At 43.8% G+C, this 19,418-nt stretch overlaps 1 protein-coding gene across 2 annotated transcripts in view; it reads right to left on the bottom strand.

Annotated features, from left to right (window-relative positions):
• The window catches only part of ESRRG (estrogen related receptor gamma), a 600,546-nt gene that overhangs the window by 435,173 nt on the left and 145,955 nt on the right, over positions 1–19,418 (bottom strand). For both annotated transcript variants that reach the window (XM_003800141.1, XM_012811603.1), the window contains exon 2: positions 17,467–17,558. The gene's annotated coding sequence lies outside the window, so the exon portion shown is untranslated. The remainder of the gene's footprint in view (positions 1–17,466; positions 17,559–19,418) is intronic.

Raw genomic sequence — 19,418 nt, 5'->3', positions numbered from 1 at the left:
GATGTCACACAGACACCAAACACACGTTTCACTGGGAGGCAGAGCGTAGCAGTCACGCTGAGGAGCAGGACCGCACCCGTCTGCCTCTCAGTCGCACAATGGCTCTTTGTACGTACGCTCTGTGATGTGTGTTCCATCAGTGATGTGAAGACCATGATACCTACCTCCTAGGGTTTGAAATGTAACAGAGATCACATTGCTTCTCTGCCTAAAACTTCTCAAGGGCTTGCCGTCTTCCAGAGGAAGGACAAACTCCTGACACAGGGCTGACGACTCCTACAGACCTGACCTCTTATTAACTCTGCCCTCTCCTTCCTAAGTACCAGCCCACCTGCTGCCCCGCCTGCACTCCAGGCACACCTGCTCCCTTCTGAGGGCCCTTCCACTTCACACTCTTCCCCGATACCCACGAGGGGCCTCAAAGTCTCAGCTCCAACATCACCTGCTCAGTGGGGCTTTTCCACTCACCTTGTTGTCAACCCCTCTCTACTCTCCGGCTTTCTCTCCGTAGCACTTACCACCCTGTGTTAGCATCACTATATTTTCATTTATTGTGTTCACTGTCTTAACTCATTGGAATAAGAACTTCAGGACGGTGGGAATTTGTATCGATCTCATTCCCTTATGTATCTCTAGAGCCGAGCCTGGTACTTGGGAATCTTTCAGTGAATATTTATGGGAATGAATACATTTGTTCTAAGGTCACATGGCACGACAGCTATAAAGCACGGCACTAGGCATACGGTAAAACCTTAATGAATGACAGCTATTAGTTCTTGAGGGTGTGATACAGGTGAAATTATAATCTTTGGAATTACTTGGGGGCAGGCAGGGCACATGGGCTGCTTTGGGCCAGTCAACGGTGGAACTGACCTGGGTACCACGGGGACCTGGAAGGCAGAGTTCTATGCTGGTCTCAGGCCTGGGCCGGAGGCACACCAGTTTTTGCGTTTGTAAACAAATACAGTAATACCTACCGTCCGGGGGAAAGGGTGCTAAAGAAAGCTCTGTTGGTCCCTTGCTTTGTCATCTGAGATGAAGTATCCACAGAACTATTTAAAACATTTGATAAAATTAGAAATAATAAGAAAAACTGTGGCTTCTCCCATCTGATTGTTCTTTCTCCCTCCTAAAGGCATCTTAGGGCGGGTGCTCCCAGGCCCTGCCTAAGGGTTTCAGCCACAGCCTTTCTCTCCGCTGGCTGCAGGTCAGCCGTGAGGAGGGAATACCCAGTCTGAGACTTTCCTGGGGAAATCTGAGGATCGGGTTTGCGCGTTGAGGCAACTCATTCTTTTCATCAAAGTAGAGAAATACAGGGAAGGAGTCAGTGTCGGTCGCCTGTTCATTAACTGGGTAGAATTACTGCAGCAAGAAGGTTAATAATTACACAAGTAATTAACACTTCCCTGGTTTTCATACTCTAATCCTACAGTTGCAGAGTTTCAACTTTGGTCCCAAAGTCTGAGGGAAGATGAGAGTGGAATGGCAATGAGTCGGCCTGGCTTTGGTGAGAGGGCTGGGAAATGTGGAGATGGTTCTGGGTTTCTCTGTATTTCCTAATGAGGAACAACTACAACAAGGGAACACGACCAGCCGGCACTCAGGTTTTATTTATTTTTTAAACAATCGCTTGCTTTTTGTGGCAGTAGGAGCCACACCGTTGTACCCCATACAGGTATTTGACACCCTGATCTTCTCTAAACCTCCAATCCCACCCTTTCACGCCCACACACTGTATATTTGGTGTCACTGTTTATTAAAGATAACTAATGCCTTAAGTCTTTATTTACTTCTGTTTATTGCTATTTTAGCAGGAGTCACCAGAGAGCAGCTATGCTTCTGGTCCACTCGGTTCCTTTAATCACTGTTAGTAGGTAAAATCATCTGTGACAACTAATCCAAAAAGCAGATTATATTTATTTTGGCTACAGTGGCTTGCAATTCGTTAAAATCAACAAAGCCTTTTCATTAGCCCCCTGCTGATGTCCTAAAAACAGATATTTCAAGGGTCTCAAAGCTCTGAGCTACACATATGCAGCCCAGCTAATTCTGAGGGATTCTCGGTGCCATTCTTAACACAAAATCTTATTAAACTAACAAACAAGAAACAGAACCCCTCTGCTTTCATACAAAGGCGTAATTAACATGCCTCAACTCCAAAATCAAAATCATAGCTGCAAAGCTTCCTGAATGTGCAAACAAAACAAACACACAGACTATGTCATTAGTTAGGCAAGATTTACCAAAAATTGGGAATTTCTCTCTCTCTCTCTCTTTTTTAATAATGTGGGAAAAGATTAGAAATCAGAACCATGGTGCCTCTTGCTAAACAGTTCTGCATGGGCATTCTGGCCTTCAAAAGCTGGGATTGTGATCAAATGGACTGCTGGTGGAGTCAGCAGACACACTGAGCAGAGAGGATCAGGATCTTAGTCCAGGGGTTGTCAGAGGTTAGAAGCAGCTGCAGAGTGTTGTGAGGACAGCAGCACCCCACCAACTTCCACATCCCTTCCTTCTCCGACCTTTACTTCCGCACCCACACTTCTGCATTTTGTCGGGCTATTTCTTTTACTTGCTACCATCTGGCTGTCCATTGCAAAGAAGGGCTTCTTGTAACAGGATTTTAGGGCTCGGTGTCAGAAATGGGGGCGTTCCAGGGAAGATGCTCACAGCAGTGACTCAGCCATCACTGTGCCACCAGGCAGTGGCCATAATTAATGGATGTATCAAAAGGTCTACTCAAGGAGCAGAGAAGGTAGACAATGATTTATGTTTACCTAAGGGGAAGATTAGTTCGCTGTGCAAAAGCTTTCGAAAGGAGGGAGCCCAGGAATATTTAGATGTGATGTGGTACCTCTCCAAACCTGAGGGAAATTCAAGGCCTGAGCAAGTTGAGCTAGAAATAAAGGGCAGGGAACGGACACAGGAAGAGGTTTCCTCTCCCACATTTTACCCTCCGTAGCTCTCTTCCTCTCTTCGGAAAGCTGCTGTGATTTGTATATTTTCACGACTGCTACTGCAACAGAATTACTTGTTTGTGCCCCCAGCATAATCCTGAATGTTGTCAAGGCTGATTACCAGATGATACTTCAGTAAGCTTCCACCTAACATGCAGAGTTCCACTAGTTGAAAGGGGAAGCCCAAAGCGGCCCTCGAGAGCCAGGGCTCGCTTGGTTCTTAAATGCACAGACCCAGCACATGGGGATGCCTCCCAGACAGAAAGGCCCAGTCCATCTCCACGAGGGCCTGTGTCCAACAGGCCCTTCAGCCGGTGCCTCAGCGTCTTCTGGTTCATCCCATAAGCAAAAGAGCTGTCTGTGAGAGCAGATAATAAAATCCAGCCTGGGAGGGAAATCCACACACAAAGCCTCTCTCGAATCAGAGTTTTGTCCACAGGGAAAAGTGAGCCGCATCTGATATACAAGTTATCATTTTGCCTCTCCATAATTAAAGCTATTGTTGCCATGGCGATCCAAAGAGTGTCGGAAACAGGAGAAAGGCCAGTGTCACAGCTTTCTGTGGTTGTTGATGTACTTTGCAGCCCCAGCTTGCGATTGTTTATGGCTGGGTGGAAATGAGAAGTGGGCAATCAGGGAAGCCACACTGGGGGAGGTGAGAAAACCTAAAACTCCTTTTTGTAGTCAAGATACTATTTGACAGTGTGCCTCACTCCCAGCCAGCCTTATTTAGGACACAATAAAAGTGCGCCGTCTCCCTGCGTATTTGCACCCAGCAGCTCCCCTCCACGACCCGGAGTTTCCTGGTATCCTTGTCCCTCGCCGACCACTGTGCAGAGCATTATACTCCACGAGACTTCCAGGTCACTGAAACGGGCTGCTTTATGGAGCCACCTCACCAGGCCAGAGGAGCCCAGGCAGTTCCCAAGCAGGGAAACAATGAGTCCTCTTGGTTTAGTGACTTAACCAGGATGGCTAAACAGCCTTTATGACTGTTGTCATAGAAAACATGTTGAGCCAAGCAAGACGGCAGCGGCTGCCCTGAGGACTATTTCAACTTTATACCTTCTAAGGTTATTCTCACATAAAGCAGAACACACCCTGGAGTTTTGGGGTTATTGTTATTGTTGTGATTAGTGACTTTTCTTTTTAAATAGGCTCCTTCTTTTCCTGCTTTGTTCCCTGTGGGCCTGCAGTTCCACCTTCATGAGCCCCTTAGGACAAAACAATCTGAGCCAGGTCAGAGAAAAGGCCAAACAAACGCTTACCCACCCCCCCCCCATAACCCTGAAATCCTGTATAGCTCTGCTATCCTGTACATTCTCTGCCAGAATCAGAGATCAGTGTTTCCCAGACTTGCTGCACCCAAAGAGACACTTCAGGCACTTGCTAAAAATACAAAGTTCTGGGCAGCACCTGTGGCTCAAAAGGGTAGGCACAGGCCCCATATGCCGGAGGTGGTGGGTTCAAACCCAGCCCTGGCCACAAAGTGCACAAAAAAAAAAAAAAAAGTTCTAGGCCCCTCCCCTGGAAGCTCTGCTACCACAGGTCTAGACACACCTGGGAAACACCTAAATAGATGAACTTGGCCAGAAGCTCTATGGGACGCACTATATGTTCAGAACAAAGTAAAAAAATTATAACCAGCACCAAAGAACTTGAGGAGAGAAGGCGTTTGTTTTCTGGCCTATTCTGCTACACAACCAGGTATGGCAGCTTAACCACCTTCCCTCCGAGGAAAACTGGGGAAGAAACACCCATGGAAAAAAATTACTCCGTATTCACATGCCTCTGACACATGAAACGCGAGTCCACAGAATCCAAAGATGTCATGGCTTAGTAATGTTTATTTGGCAGAGGAGGGAAGGAGAAACAGTTATGCTTTTTTATTTTTTTTAATTTTATTTTCCATTAAAAATACTAGCAGAGAAACTAGTCATTTTAAAACTCAAGAAAATGAAGCGGGTGCTTTCTTGTTTTTCTTTTTGGTTTGAGGGACAACGCACTTACAGCAATAGTTTAGAGATACAGAAAAATGTCTAATGTCTTGCTTATTGCTGGGGATAGGAGCTCGAGATGTTGAAAGAAGTATATAATATTTCCCCTGGGGGATCTGAAGGCAGCAGTGTAGGTGACAAGAAAGCCTGGAGGATTGAGGTGGAGAAGGGAGCTTTCATCTGGTGAAGCGAGGAGCGCAGGGCGGAATGCGGGATGCAGTGCAGCCCGCTGTCAGGAAGTTCTCCCCCGCAAGAAGAAGAGCTCCACGCAGCCCCAATTACTATATTTCATGGACACTCTGTCTCACTGGAGTACAACTTGTGGGGGATTAGTGTCTAGAGAGAAATTCTCAAATAGGCTTTAACGAAAAGACTAGATGCTTAGAAATGACAGCTGCTTCTTTTTTAATTCCAAAAGCCATCTGAACCATAACCCGATAGTTCTGCCTTCTGATAACTGAGTAAAATCTGATACTGTTCCTGAAATTTTATGGACACTCCTCTCTTTCTAAGTACATGAATAGTGCATATACCCTCTTCAAAAGCTCAATTTTTCTCTTTTGTAGCAAAATGGCAAGAGCCTATGGGAGTGCGGTGCCTGGGGCAATGTTCCTTTCTAGCTTAGAAGCCACCGGCTAATCACCTGCAAGTGATTACAGACGACAGTGGGGGGCAGCCCTAGACGGCCGCCTGCACCCTGAAGGCCAAGGGTTAAGCAGAAACAAAGTGAGGCAAGCTTTCTTGGCCTGAGGGAGTTCTGCAAAGTGACCAGCAAGAATGTCCCTGAGGATGGATTCAAGGGATTGAGGAGCAGCCGTTAAAGATCAGAGGCAACTTGAAATGGGCCAACGTGGGGAACTTCTGAAGTAGAAAGAAAAATATAATAATACTTCCCAAAAGGTAACACACTCTCAGGGCCAGCAACATTCGGAGAGTTGCTCGAGGCTGAGTGTGGGTATGGCATGCACTGGGTCCCCCTCAGTGGGCTGCTCTCAGAAATATGGCAGCACCCTTTCACGCCGAGGCAGGACCCAGGCCACCCTGGAGATCGGCAGTGTGAGCTGGGCATGCCGGATGGCTCAGGAGAACACTAGCTTCACACAGGGCACAACCAAATCTGGCCGTTCCTGCTGGTGTATTTTAACCCAGCAGAACTTACAGCAGGCAATTCAAAGGGCATTAAAGGCTTAGAAAACTGTAGCTAAGAAGTTGTTAAGGGAAAAGAGTTTAATCCAGTTCTGATCTTTGACTGAGAAAGAATTCAGGCATGTGAGGGGTTTTCACAGGGTGAGCTTCAATTATTCTTTTCTGACTCCTGCAAAGACAAGAAGAAGAAAAGAGCCTAGACTAGTCTAGTTGAAAAGAAGAAAGTCTCAAATGGAGGGATGGGGACCAGAGGTGGCTGTGGAATCTTTCTCCATATTGTTATCACCCACGGCACAGGCAGTCACCGGGCTTGTAGTGTTGGACTCTTCGTGCAGGCCGCGTGTAGAATAGCTTTGACTTAGACTTGACTGGTGCTCTGCCCCTGCAGAATGCCTGGGAGGGGGAGGCTGTGGCCAAACTCCCCTGTGGCCGTGACTTTTTCTTGCCTCTTTCCCCAGCGTCTCTGCTCAGACAGACATCTTACTTTTTTCTGGTCCCTTTTCATCCTTCTCACTCCTCTATTTCCATAACAAGGGAATGGAAAAAAAAAAAACAGTGTCTCTCAACCTCCTTTCTCAAAATTTATCATTTGAAACTTACAGCACTCATCTTCATAATCTTCTCCATGTCAAGGCTGCCATGGCCCAATTAGAGTAGTGTCCTCTTTTCCTTGTCAAAGTCTGAATATTCCTGGACACTTTGGATGATTTTGCCAATCATAACATCGAGTCCTCAATTTGCCTTTCCCACCCCTGCTTCAATCCACTAGCCAAGTGCACTGAACACCTCCCAGGTGACTAGCTCACATGGTGGATCAGGTCACTAGCTCACCTGGTGGATCAGGCCTTTCAGTCACATGGTGGATCAGGTCTCTAGCTCACTTGGTGGATCAGGCCTTTTAGTCACATGGTGGCTCAGGTCTCTAGCTCACTTGGTGGATCAGGCCTTTTAGTCACATGGTGGATCAGGTCTCTAGCTCACTTGGTGGATCAGGTCTTTCAGTCACATGGTGGATCAGGTCTCTAGCTCACTTGGTGGATCAGGTTGTTCAGTCAAATGATAGATCAGGTCTCTAGCTCATTTGATGGATCAGGTCTCTAGCTCACATGTTGGATCAGGTCTCTAGCTCACATGGTGAATTGGGTCTCTAGCTCACTTGGTGGATCAGGTCTCTAGCTCTTATGGTAGATCAGGCCTCTAGCTCTCATGGTGGATCTGGTCTCTAGCTCACATGGTGGATCGGGTCTCTAGCTCACTTGGTGGATCAGGTCTCTAGCCCTCATGGTAGATCAGGTTTCTAGTTCTCATGGTAGATCTGGTCTCTGGCTCACATAGTGGATCAGGTCTCTGGTTCACATTGTGGATCAGGTCACTAGCTTGCCTGGTGGATTAGGTCATTAGCTTACATGGTAGATTCGGTCACCAGCTCACATGATAGATCAGCTCACTAGCTTACAGGGCAGATTACATAGTTTAGAACACAAAACAACGGTGTCCTACGGATACACTTCAAATGTCCAAAACACATGAGTGGAAAAACAAAATGTGACAATGGAAATTATTCAGCCTTTCCAAGGAGGAAGAATCTGACACATGCTACAAGGTGATAAACCTTAAACACACAATGCTAAGTGAAATGAGCTAGGTGCAAAAGGCTGTATAATCCCACTTCCATGAAGCGCTGAGAGTAGTCAAACCCACAGAGATGGAAAGTAGAATGATGGATGCCAGGGGCTGGGGTGAGAGGGAAATGGGGAGTTATTTGTTAGTAGAGACAGAGATTCAATTTGAAATGAAAAAGGTGCACAGCATGAATGTACTTGATGCCACTGAACTGTACATATAGTGATGTTTAAAGTGGTAAATTTTTTCTTATGATGAAAAAAAAAAAAAAAAGTGCTGAAAAAAACTACACTGGTCCCTGAAAACTGCATGTGAAAGTCACATCTAAACCAAGCCTGATGGTTTCATGGAAGCATGTCGGGCTGTGTCAACAACAGGTGGTGAAAGCTTGGCCCTTACATTTATGAATCTTCTTTCCCTCCATCACTAACTTAGGAAATTTTTATTAAGCAAATACTCTGTGACAGGTGCAATACTAGAAGATGGCACGAAACAGAATTCACAATCCAGAAGAGGAAAGGAACAGAAAATACGGCGTATATGTCCCATCAAAGTTGAGAAATGAGTGCTTGGAAGCGTGTAAGGAATATCTGCCTAGCAGGTGTGTGTGTCGGGGGGTGGAGGGGAGACAAATATTTCCCAAGTGGGACCTGGAAATTTGACCTGGAATTTGAACAAAGAGGCATCAAGTATGTGGAAGAATATTCCAGCCAGAGACACGGTAGGCTTTGAAGGAACCTAGGGCTTAAGGAATCGCAGGTAGTTTGGCTTGGTTGGGATTTAGAAGAGCAGAGAAGCAGGTGATCAGGTCTGAAAGGTGGGCAGAAAGTAGACCATGGGGGTTGGGGGGATCTTGGAGATGGCATTAAGCCTTTTAGCTATTTTGTCCTGAAGGCCAAATAAGAATGTTGGACCAAATACCCTGGTCCCTTCCTGCTATTCAACTATAAAGATGCTGCCTATGACCCTTTCCAAGGACAACCGCCTTAACTTTTGTGCCATCATTCTCCCAACATCTTCGTGGAAACTGACTTCCACCCCCCAGGGTACTCCCCACACCCTCTGCCCTCAGCCAAGTTATTAGGCACCACCTGGTTTATCTTTCCTCTCCAAGTGCAGGAGGACACAAGCCACTCATCACCTCATGGACGTTCTGCCAAGTTCCTTACGTAATCTTCCTTTCTGACTCACATCCCCTCTGAAGACTCTCTCTGACTTGCTTCCCTCTTTTCACACACATCCTTCTTCTTCTCTTGCATCTTAAATCTCTCTTCTAATCTCTTTCCTTCTGCTTCTGATACTCTCCATTTTTTCTGTATCCACATTGTTCTTTGGTGTCCAAGTGCAAAGGAAGATGTGAACATGGCTTGCTACCAGCTGTCTGTCCAACTTCAACTTTGCCCTCTGCCGGGAAGATCAGCTGATCTATTTATTCATTACCCCGGGCATTCCTGGCCTCGTTTCTTTCTGAGATTTACTCAGAATTACTCTCTCCTCAAACTTCAAACCCGGATTTCAGAGAATAACTTTACTTTCTGACTATTTATTCTGTGCACATCCTCTCTGCCCTTGCTTCTGCTGACCACGTGTCTGACTCTATTAAATAGAAATAAGTTTGGTCCTCCAGTCTCTGCTGGGGAAGAATAGCCTTCACTGTGTTAAAGACCTGGGAACCGCCAAGAAGTCTCAGATGTAATTCTTGTCCTTCCAGAAATTTCAATCCAGTTAAGGACACACAAGTGTAGCATCATATTATGTTGTTGTTTTAGGATGAGTCTTAAATGGTACCAACATACATTTCAGCATCCAGGTTTAAATAGAAGGAACTGCAGATGGGAACTGGATGGGTGGAATGCACAAGATCCCACAGCAGCTAGACTTTAAAGGGAAGAATGAAACTGGAAGCTGCTGATGGGATATTGCTGTGGAGAGCGTAACTGCCAAATTAGGACAGATCTTGCTATAGGGAATGGGAATCCACATATTTTTTATAAAGCAAATACACTTTTTTTTTTTTTTGGCTGGGGCCAGGTTTGAACCCACCACTTCCAGTATATGGGGTCTGGCGCCCTACTCCTTGAGCCACAGGCACCACCCAAGAAAATCCACATGGTAAGGAGTATTATCTTGGTGTGGTCTCCAGTGGGGCCTGAAAGTGGAGATGCTGGCAGGCCAGGTTCAGTTGGGGCACCTGTTACCACGTGGTCCCAGGGCACAGATATTGAAGGTGACATGTACATTCTGTCTGATCCTCAAATAAGCATAAACCTTGAAGATGCACTCTGTCCCATCCCTAATAATTTTCGGGAAACCTGTCTCTTACCCTTATTGACTTATTATTTGTTTTTTGGTTTTTAATCCAACTCTCAGAATTTTCTTTTCTTCAGCTGAAAGTATTTTACTCTGGCCATAAAAGTAATATGTCTTCTTTGTGGAAAATGAAAAAAAAAAAAAATCAGGAAAATAGTCCCCCCCATACTAAAGCTGCTTTTCCTTGACCCACCTTGAGAAAATGTTCCTTCTTTGTTCAGGAAAACTTAACTGACTTCACGTTTTCAAGTCTCCTTGGCTTACTTCTTCCCTCAGCTAGAAACTTCCCTCTTTCTACTGCCTCAGTCTTCCAGATTCAGCTCAGATGTCGGCCCTCTGGAAGTCCAGCCATATTTCTCCCTCCCCATCATCCAGCTGACCCCCGTGCCCTCCCTTGGGCTCCCATGGCATTCTGGGAAGCCTCTGTTAGAGCACCGAACATACACAGAGGAATTCCTGCTCTCTGCAGCCATCTTTCTGACTCTCTTATAGACTACAGGAAGCAAGGATCATGTTTTTGCTTTATTTTGTTTTTGTTTTTGAGACAGAGTCTCATTCTATGCCCTCGGGTTGAACGTCATGGCATCATAGCTCACAGCAACCTCAAACTCTCTGAGCCTCTCTGAGACTCAAGTAATCCTGTTGCCTCAGCCTCCTGAGTAAATGGGACTACAGGCACCTGCCACAATGCCCTGTTAGTTTTTTTAGAGATGGGGTCTCACTCTTGCTCAGGTTGGTCTTGAACACCTGAGCTCAAGCAATCCACCCACCTTGGCCTCCCAAAATGTTAAGATTAAAGGCATAGCCACTGTACCTGGCCAAGGATCATGTTGAATAAACATAAAAGATTTAGAATAGATCATTACCAGCTGGGACAACACAGCAAGACCCTGTCTCTACAAAAATTAAAAAACCCTCATGGGTGTAGTGGTATGTACCTATAGTTCTAGCTATTCAGAAGGATCTCAAGACCAAGAGTTTGAGGCTGCAGTGATCATACCACTGCATTTCAGCCTGAGCAATAGAGCAAAGGCATGTCTCAAAAAAAAGAATTTAGAATAAAATAGATATTATTTTTCTTTGAGGGGAGAAGCCAATCTAAGCAAGATAGGAAAATGATAAATCACCAGAAACCAAACCTATTTGACTATTTTTCTATGATGAAAAACAATCCATAGCAAAATTAAAAGATTAAAAATAAAATAGGAAAACACTGTCACACATTTAAGAAAAAGGAATTATTGTTCTTAGTATGCAAGAAATTTCAACAAGTAAAGAAAATGACAAACAAATATTTCAAAAGAAAAAACTTGGCAAGGCCGTATAAATATCTAGATCCATATAAAAAGACACAAATGACCAATAAACATTATAAAAGATTCCCAGGTTCATTAATAATTTTTAAGATGCAAACTGAAATAAGATACTGCTTCCCCATAACACACTGGCAAAATACACAGTCCTGACTGAACCATGGCTAACTAGGAACTGGGCCCTCACACAATGTTGGTAGAAGTATTAATTAATTTTTTAAGATAAACTAATAGGTTTCTTATAAAACTGGAAATATAGATATACTTTGGCTCAGTGATCACAGATATCCTATAGAAACAAGGAATAAAAAAATTCCCTGCATTCCAATAGCAGCTCTTCTATTTGGCCAAAGAGATTAACGTCTCTGTTTCTCAGTTTCTCCATCTCTGCAATGGGATAATAGTAACTACTGTACAGGGCTGCTCTCCAGACTAGATGACTTTTAATATTAAAAACACTCATATGGAGCACATAGAAACTATTATTGTTCTACTATTATAGAAGTTGTGACTCTATTTTCCAAATTTCCCATACTAAATGTGTATTCTAATAGTAATGAAAAAGTATGTAAAGAAAGTCAATGACTCTCAATTATTTCTGAATCTACTTAAGGCATTTGCTTAACTTAAAGCCCTGTTGTTCATTGAGATGGAACGATTTTCCTGATATTTCCTACCTGCTGATGGTTTTCCACTTCAGTTCTCTGGTCCCACCTGTACTCCCACCTTCATGTGTGCCTGGTAAATTTGAAGAACTAGCTTTTGAATGAAGAAAGCCTCAATTTTTTAGTGTTTGCTGACATCACCTCCCAAACCGACATCATAGAACACACAGCTGGTGGGAGGCACCACAGAGAACCACTGTATACTATTCCCACCACTTGGATGCAACAGATGTAACTCAAGGAAATAGAGAAGATCAAAGTGTAGTAAAAAAAATAACAATTACAAAGTGGTAAGTATGGAGCATTTATTACTTTTGTTTTTGAAAGAATTGATCTATTACATTTATATCATTTGATTTTAATATTAAATTAAAACTGGCTGGCAAATTCTTAAAAAATTAACAATTGGCTCTGTCGGTAGGAGCGGACTTTGGGGCACCACTGCCTTCTCATCCTCATGCATTCTGATCTCTTATTCCTGGTCATGCTGCCTTGGGCTCCAGCACTGCCTTGCTCCTGGATGGTCCCCTTCCTTCCCTCTGCGGTCTGACCACAGCCTACAGACCCGGCAGTGCCTTTTTGCAGGATGACAGCATCCCAGTGGTCCTTCCCTTCCCAATTCTGTTAGTATTGGAGAATAAAATACATTTAACCCCTCGGTATGCATATTTTATTATCCTTGTCACTGATTATATGGAATATCATCCTTTCTCCCAACTACAAATTAGATTATATGGTAGAGCCTCCATAGCTGACCACCTCACTTCCCTAGACTGATCATCTCCTTCAGTTGACCTAATTTTCACAGACCAGACATATACCACATGTACCTATCAGTACAGTAGGCCTACTTCCTTATGGTGACCATCTCCATATGTTGACCAGTGTTACAGTCCCTCGGGTGGTCAACTTACAGAGGTTCTGCTGTATTAGTTTTATACCAGGGGTTATCAGTGCATATCTGATATTTCACCTCCCATGTCTACCTCGCTTATGGGACAGGACAACTGTTATCACATATATTACAAACACAGTGAATGCTTGGCTCACGGTGAACACTCAATAACTACTTATAAATTGAAGAGATAAGACATTTTAATGGAAAAGCTAAAACTCTATTAACTAATTTAGTAATTAGCTAAAAATGTAGATTCCTTGTCAATTGTAGGTGTAATAACGGGGAAAAAAACCAAACTATTTTACATACTCGCAAGCTCCCCACAGAACACTGCTGTGTTCGCCCATGTGGGTTTGCTGTCATTGTTCTTTGCAGCAGTCACCAACCTGGTGGCCTATAATTAAACTCGATCTGGATGTTGTTTATCTAAGGAGAGCCTCATATCCCACCGGTTAAGAGCTCAGGCCCACAGCACTGCCCCTCCCCTGGCCAACTTCAGACATCAGTTGGAAGTCGGAGGCTACCCACAATTTCTATCTGATTTGACTACAAATTAGAAATTTCCACAACCCCTTCTTCAATTTGATTAATTTGCTAGCGCAGCTCACACAACTCAGGGAAAGACTTACTTTTACTGGTTTATTATGTTAATAAAGGATATTACAAAGGACAGAGATGAACAGCCAGATGAAGAGGTGCAGAAGGCACGGTAAGTGGAGAGGGAGCAGGGAGCTTCCACGCCCTCTCCAGGCCTGCCACCTTCCCAGGACCTACCTCATCGTGTTCAGCAGGCTGGACACTCTCTGGACTCAGTATTCAGCAATGTTTATGGAGGATTCTCCAATCTTCCCTCCACTCCCCTTCCTGGAGGATGGGTGGAGGGGCTGGTGACCAGCTCCCATCCAAAAGCCAACCGAGAGTCACCATGTTAGAACATCAGACACAGCAAATTCCCAGGGACAAGGAGCTCTGTGGTTGGGAACCACAACAAAGACCAAATGTATATCTTTATTATAAATCGCAATTTCATAGTAGGATTTTGGTTTCTTGTTGCATATGTCAAAGAAATAACAACACAGTTGGGGTAAATGTACTGAGGTCTAATAGTGAGAAAACATCATATCAAGGTATCATTCTTATAAAGGATATGAAATAAATGTCTTCTCCCAGGGGTCTGCACATTACCATTGACAGGAAAAAGTGGCGGATGACTTTGTTAATGTACAAATGACCACGTGTAGGTTCCTGCTATCACATTGTTAGAGACTTTGGGGAGGTGTAAACACACACACACACACACACACACACACACACACGAGTTTCAATACACACAGCCAGATCACACATTTACTGTAAAACAATTTTAACTCCAAGCATGATGGCTATGAACTAACTTCATTAAAAATAATGGTATTTAGACTCAAGTGGTTTTCTTCCTACTTACTTTGAAATAACATCATAATTAACTTTTTTCTCGTGGATCTCAAACAAAAGCCAAAAGAAAACAGCCAAGAGAAAGCTAACGGCCTTCATATTCCCCTGGACATTCTAGCTTATACTAAGCCAGTCAAGGATAAGCATCGGTGATACATCATCCAACCTACATTACATTTCAGAATCAAAATTGCCACCTCATATCCTTTCTGAAATCAGAGGAGGAGTTACAAGTTACCATGTGTTCAATCTGTTTGCATCCCCTGGGTACACACCAGTAAGCTGGTAGAAGTTACTCAGAGGAATTCTCAAGCTACCCTGAAACATCCACCCTACACATTAACTACACTTGTAAACTCAAGAACTGTATGAGTGGTTTCCTCCTTTTAATAGATAATTATATTTGCCCCAAGAAAAAAGAATATTCTCAGGCAGTCTGTTTGATAAAATGCAATTTTTAAAGAATCAGAATTTTGGCACCACTTAGCCAGCTGCAAGCTTTCTGCTAATTCTCCGTCATAAATCAGTAGCATTGACAAAGACATTAAGGATGGAAACAATGAAAATAGTCAGGAAGGGCAGAAAAAAGGTTGCCTGGATATTCTGTCTCAGTTTGCTAAAATGGTATTAAAATACCAACCATATAAAAATAGACCAAAGCAATTTTTTTTCAAAGAGATGGGGCTACTCCCCCCAGACTTCGTAAGATTGGTGTCCTAAAGGTTTCATTGATTAATTGATAAGTTTGCCGGTGAATGATTAGTCAATTAGTCAGAAAGGCTTGAATTAGTTACTAGAGCTCTGCTTCCCATGAATAAAATTCGGGGAGTATTCCGTCTCCCACCCTCTGTGACAGATGATATCTGTTTTCTCCTGTGAGTTTGAATTTAAGAGCCACTGAAGCTCAGCAACAGTATATTCTGGCTCAAATGAGCTGAAAATTGCATTCAATTTGAATTTCAAAAATGGAGGGGAGGAGGGAAACCTCAGCACCCATCAAGTGTCTGCACTTTGCAACTACTTCCTGCCGCTCAGTTGCATTCTGCCAGGCTGGGGACCTGAAACCCAGGATGTGTTGCAGGGGAAAGAGCATCGCTGGATTCCTGCCCAGTCTGAGTTTAAAAATAAACTTTTTATAGTCAGGATCAAAGCAAACCTCACTTTTACACACATACATAATGCAGAATGTGACCCACCAAAGAAATACATTTACCTTTTCCAAACTGAAACTAGCCTTGCCTTTTTTTTTTCCTTATGTACTCTGGAGGTGATAAAGGTGAAGATGTTTTCCCTGGGAAACTCCAGAAAAGCACATTCTTTTCTCAATTAAAATTAATTCCTACGCAACTCGCTTAAGACCCTCACTCCTTGTTGCTGGATCCCTCCCTTCACCTGCCTCCCATTGCACAGCAGATGCATTCTTGAAAAGTCGAGCCAGTAGCCATTGATTTTTCAAATCAAATCATATTTTAAATGTGTTAAGAGAGTTGGTTATTTAAAGGAATCTTGTGATAAATTATTTTATAAAGCCAAGCTATTTTTAGTGTGCAAATAATTGCCCCTTTGAGCCCCGGCACAGTAAGCATGAATTGCAAGCATGTCTAGGGTCTACAGGAAGCCGATTTAGTACCACCAATATTTAAAGTTAAACTAATGCAACACAAACCAACAGATGATATCCCAGAATCCTGTGACAGAACGATTTGGGGCCAGAACTCCATTTTATCATAGTTGGAGCTGAAGGATCACAGTGAAATTCATTCCAATCCACTTCAAACATGGAAACATTCTCCCACTGCCTAAATTATTCTCAGTTTGCAAATTAAGTAACTTGGGTGCCATGAAAAGGTAATTCACGTTCTAGAGTGCCACTTTCCCCAGGAAAGCAGGAACATGCTGAACGGTGTTCAGAAGTCTGACTTACTCCAGAGGGCTGAGTAGCAAGCAGGGTAGAGAAGCATCAGGGCACTGAGTGTGCACGGATTCCTGCACGCCTACTGTGCACCGGACACCGAGGCCAGTATTCAACACAATAACCAACCCATCACTGGCCCTGCCTTAGAGGAGGCAGTGGGGCTTTTGTCCCTTCCTGAGTTGCAAACCCATATGAGAGGACAGCAGGAGTAGTGACACGCTCCTCCAGAAGAGCCCTCCACACTGTGATCCTCATGTGACTGTCATTACTACCACGGGGTTCACAAATCCAAGAGGGACCTGGTCTAGGGGAGCAAGTAATTAATAGTATACCTGGGAAAGTCAGTGGGACACTGTTTTCCTTCAAACCTGGAGTGAAGGCTCGGTGCCTGTAGCTCAGCGGGTAGGGCACCAGCCACAATACACCAGGGCTGGTGGGTTCGAACCCAGCCCAGGCCTGCCAAACAACAACAGCAACAACAACAACCAAATAGCTGAGTGTTGTGGCAGGCGCTGGTAGCCCCAGCCACTTGGGAGGCTGAGGCAAGAGAATCGCTCAAGCCCAAGAGTTTGAGGTTGCTGTGAGCTGTGATGCCACAGTGTTCTACTAGGGACGACACAGTGAGACTCTGTCTCAAAAAACAAAAAAAACCCTGGAGTGAAGTAGACTTAACCTTTAGATATCCCTGGAAAGAACTGAGTATCGGGTTGGTAACTGATGGCACACCGAGAACCTTTAGGAAGTCACAGAAGAGAGAACTAGAAAGAGCAGGCTTCCCACCTGAAGCACAGGGCAAGACAGGAAACAAAGCAATAGTTTACTTCTTACGCATCAACACAAGAAGGGCATTGGGAAATAGTCTGGCCCTGACAACCGCAGGTCGCTGGTGAATGGAGTGAACCAGTGAAAACAAGAAAGCCTTTCAAAGGAACCACATGGTCATGGCGACATGTGCTCAGGAAAGTCCAGTTTTTCAGGATATCCCACAAAATAAAGCCCTTTAAAAATATTAAAAATGATGCTGTGCATTTTAAAAGGCACGATAAGGAACACCCTTTATGTTACTAATGAAATACTTGCCAGCATCGTACTAACAGTCCAAGACGTCGAGAGGCCGGTCCACCCTCTGACGGGAATCACACGGCATCATGTTAGCGGAGGTTCTAAAAGAACATAAATATCTCCTAATCTTGTAGGGAACAGCTTACCTTTCAAACTGTGACACTGTTAGCGTAGGATTTTTTCCTTACATCTTCATAATTTAATATCGTTTCATTGATGAACCAGTAAATTGTCAGCTCTATTCATTTATGTGACGTGAGCAAGGATCCAACCCGAAAAAGAAAAAAAAAAAAAAAAGTAAGGTCAATTTTCTTGGCCGCTGCATTTAATAGCATCTCCCAAGCAGGAGCGCTAAGCACACATTAACAGCTATGACTGCGTCCGCGCTGCCTTTCGCGAGCCTTTGATTTTCCTATATATACACTCGGGGCCGTATTAACACTCAAACGGAGGAACGGTCCTCATTTCTTATTTTAAGTTTTCTTCCTTCTCAGCTTTATCAGATTTATTAATCTTCCGCTCCTCTTTTATTTATAGTGAATGCTCTGGTTAGGGTTTCAAAGTATTTTCCATTATAACGTCCATTTATAACTTTCAGACATTTTTTTTCCCCAAGACCAAAGGACTTTCTACTTACACTCATTTCATATGCGTCTCAAAATATACGCGTTTCTCCAAATAGGAGGGCTTGGTCACTCAGCTCTCTCGGAAAAGACAAAGGGGGCAGGTGGAGAAGTTCAAGTTTTGTAACTGGGGGAACGTGAAGCTTTGGTTGTAAGGGGTTCATTAAACAACCCCCCGGTGTGTTTTCACCCAACAGGCACTAACGCTATTTCAGGTAAACGTCTATCAAAGGATGCTATTGAGTTGAACTTCATGAAATTGCTGATATTCTACCAATTTTGATGTATGAAAACAGCAATTCTATGATTTAGCTTAATGCCCCTCACATCTTTATCCTCATATAAAACGGACTGTTCAGAGCAACAAAGTGATCTTTTAGATATCCAGGGGAATTCTGTGCTGAACTTGCCACTCACGGGAAGAGAAGAGAGATGAGAAGTTTGCAACCGACAGGCAACTGGGCCACCCCTATAAATTTGTTTGGTACACATCCTGGTGCGATTTAAGTAAAAGATGCGGGGAAACTAATTAGTTAGGTGGCGCTAGGCCATTTGCACCACACCCCGTGGGGCTTGAATGTGGAAACTGTAGACTTTGGGGAGCGAGCACTTCAAAGAGATGCCTGCTGGTGATTAAAAGCCTCGCAGAGGGACTTTAAATCTATTCATTAAATACCCCTTCAAACCCACAGCTTTCCCCCTTTGCTTTCAAGAATGAAGTTAAAAGTAAACTGCTTGGCAAATAAACAAGATTGAGGTTTCAATCCTACTTTCCCTTTTACCCCAACTTACTACAAACTGCAATTGGAATCCCATTTGGATTACTTGCTTTAATGCTACAGAGAAACTATTTGGGTTCCAGAAAATAATTTCTTGCATAGTGTGAGAGCTGCAACCCAACTAAGACCGGACACCGGGAAGGTTTCTAGTGTAGGCTGGGATGCGACAGGGTCTGTTGTAAAGACAGGTGAGTGTTTTATGGATAAAAATAGGCAGGGGTTTCAGTCTACTCCTGAGCGAGACAGGCGGTGAGATGACTCGAGGGTGAGTGTTCAAACCTATTTATTTTCTGGGATGGTGAACATGAGAGGCTTGCTTAAAAGCTCTTATAGCATAAAAGCTGTATGTTAGGACAGAACTTACCCGATTGACACCAGAGGATAAAAGTCTGAAAAGACCTAATTTAGGTTCTACTTTTTTTTAAAAAAAAGAAAGCTTAGAACGCAACAGGGACAAAAGGACTTGAATCAACACAAACCCTTACGGTGCCGATTTTAACAGGCATCCCTGTAATATTGCTAACAATGCTCATGACCAACATGGCTATAGATTTAAAGTTAACATTGAAAATATACAACTTGTCAAACTCCATCGCTGAAGTGGTGTCATCCTAGATGGCTATAACCTCGAAGGCCCAGCAGCCACCCTCCTCCCACCTCAGCCTCCCTCTAAGTAGAGGACGATGCAGTGAGCCG

Source organism: Otolemur garnettii, unplaced genomic scaffold (genome assembly GCF_000181295.1).
Source record: "Otolemur garnettii isolate 467f Iridium unplaced genomic scaffold, OtoGar3 scaffold00168, whole genome shotgun sequence".
Lineage (NCBI taxonomy): Eukaryota > Metazoa > Chordata > Mammalia > Primates > Galagidae > Otolemur > Otolemur garnettii.
Note: the sequence above shows the minus strand (reverse complement) of the source record. Positions and strands in the feature narration are given on the sequence as shown.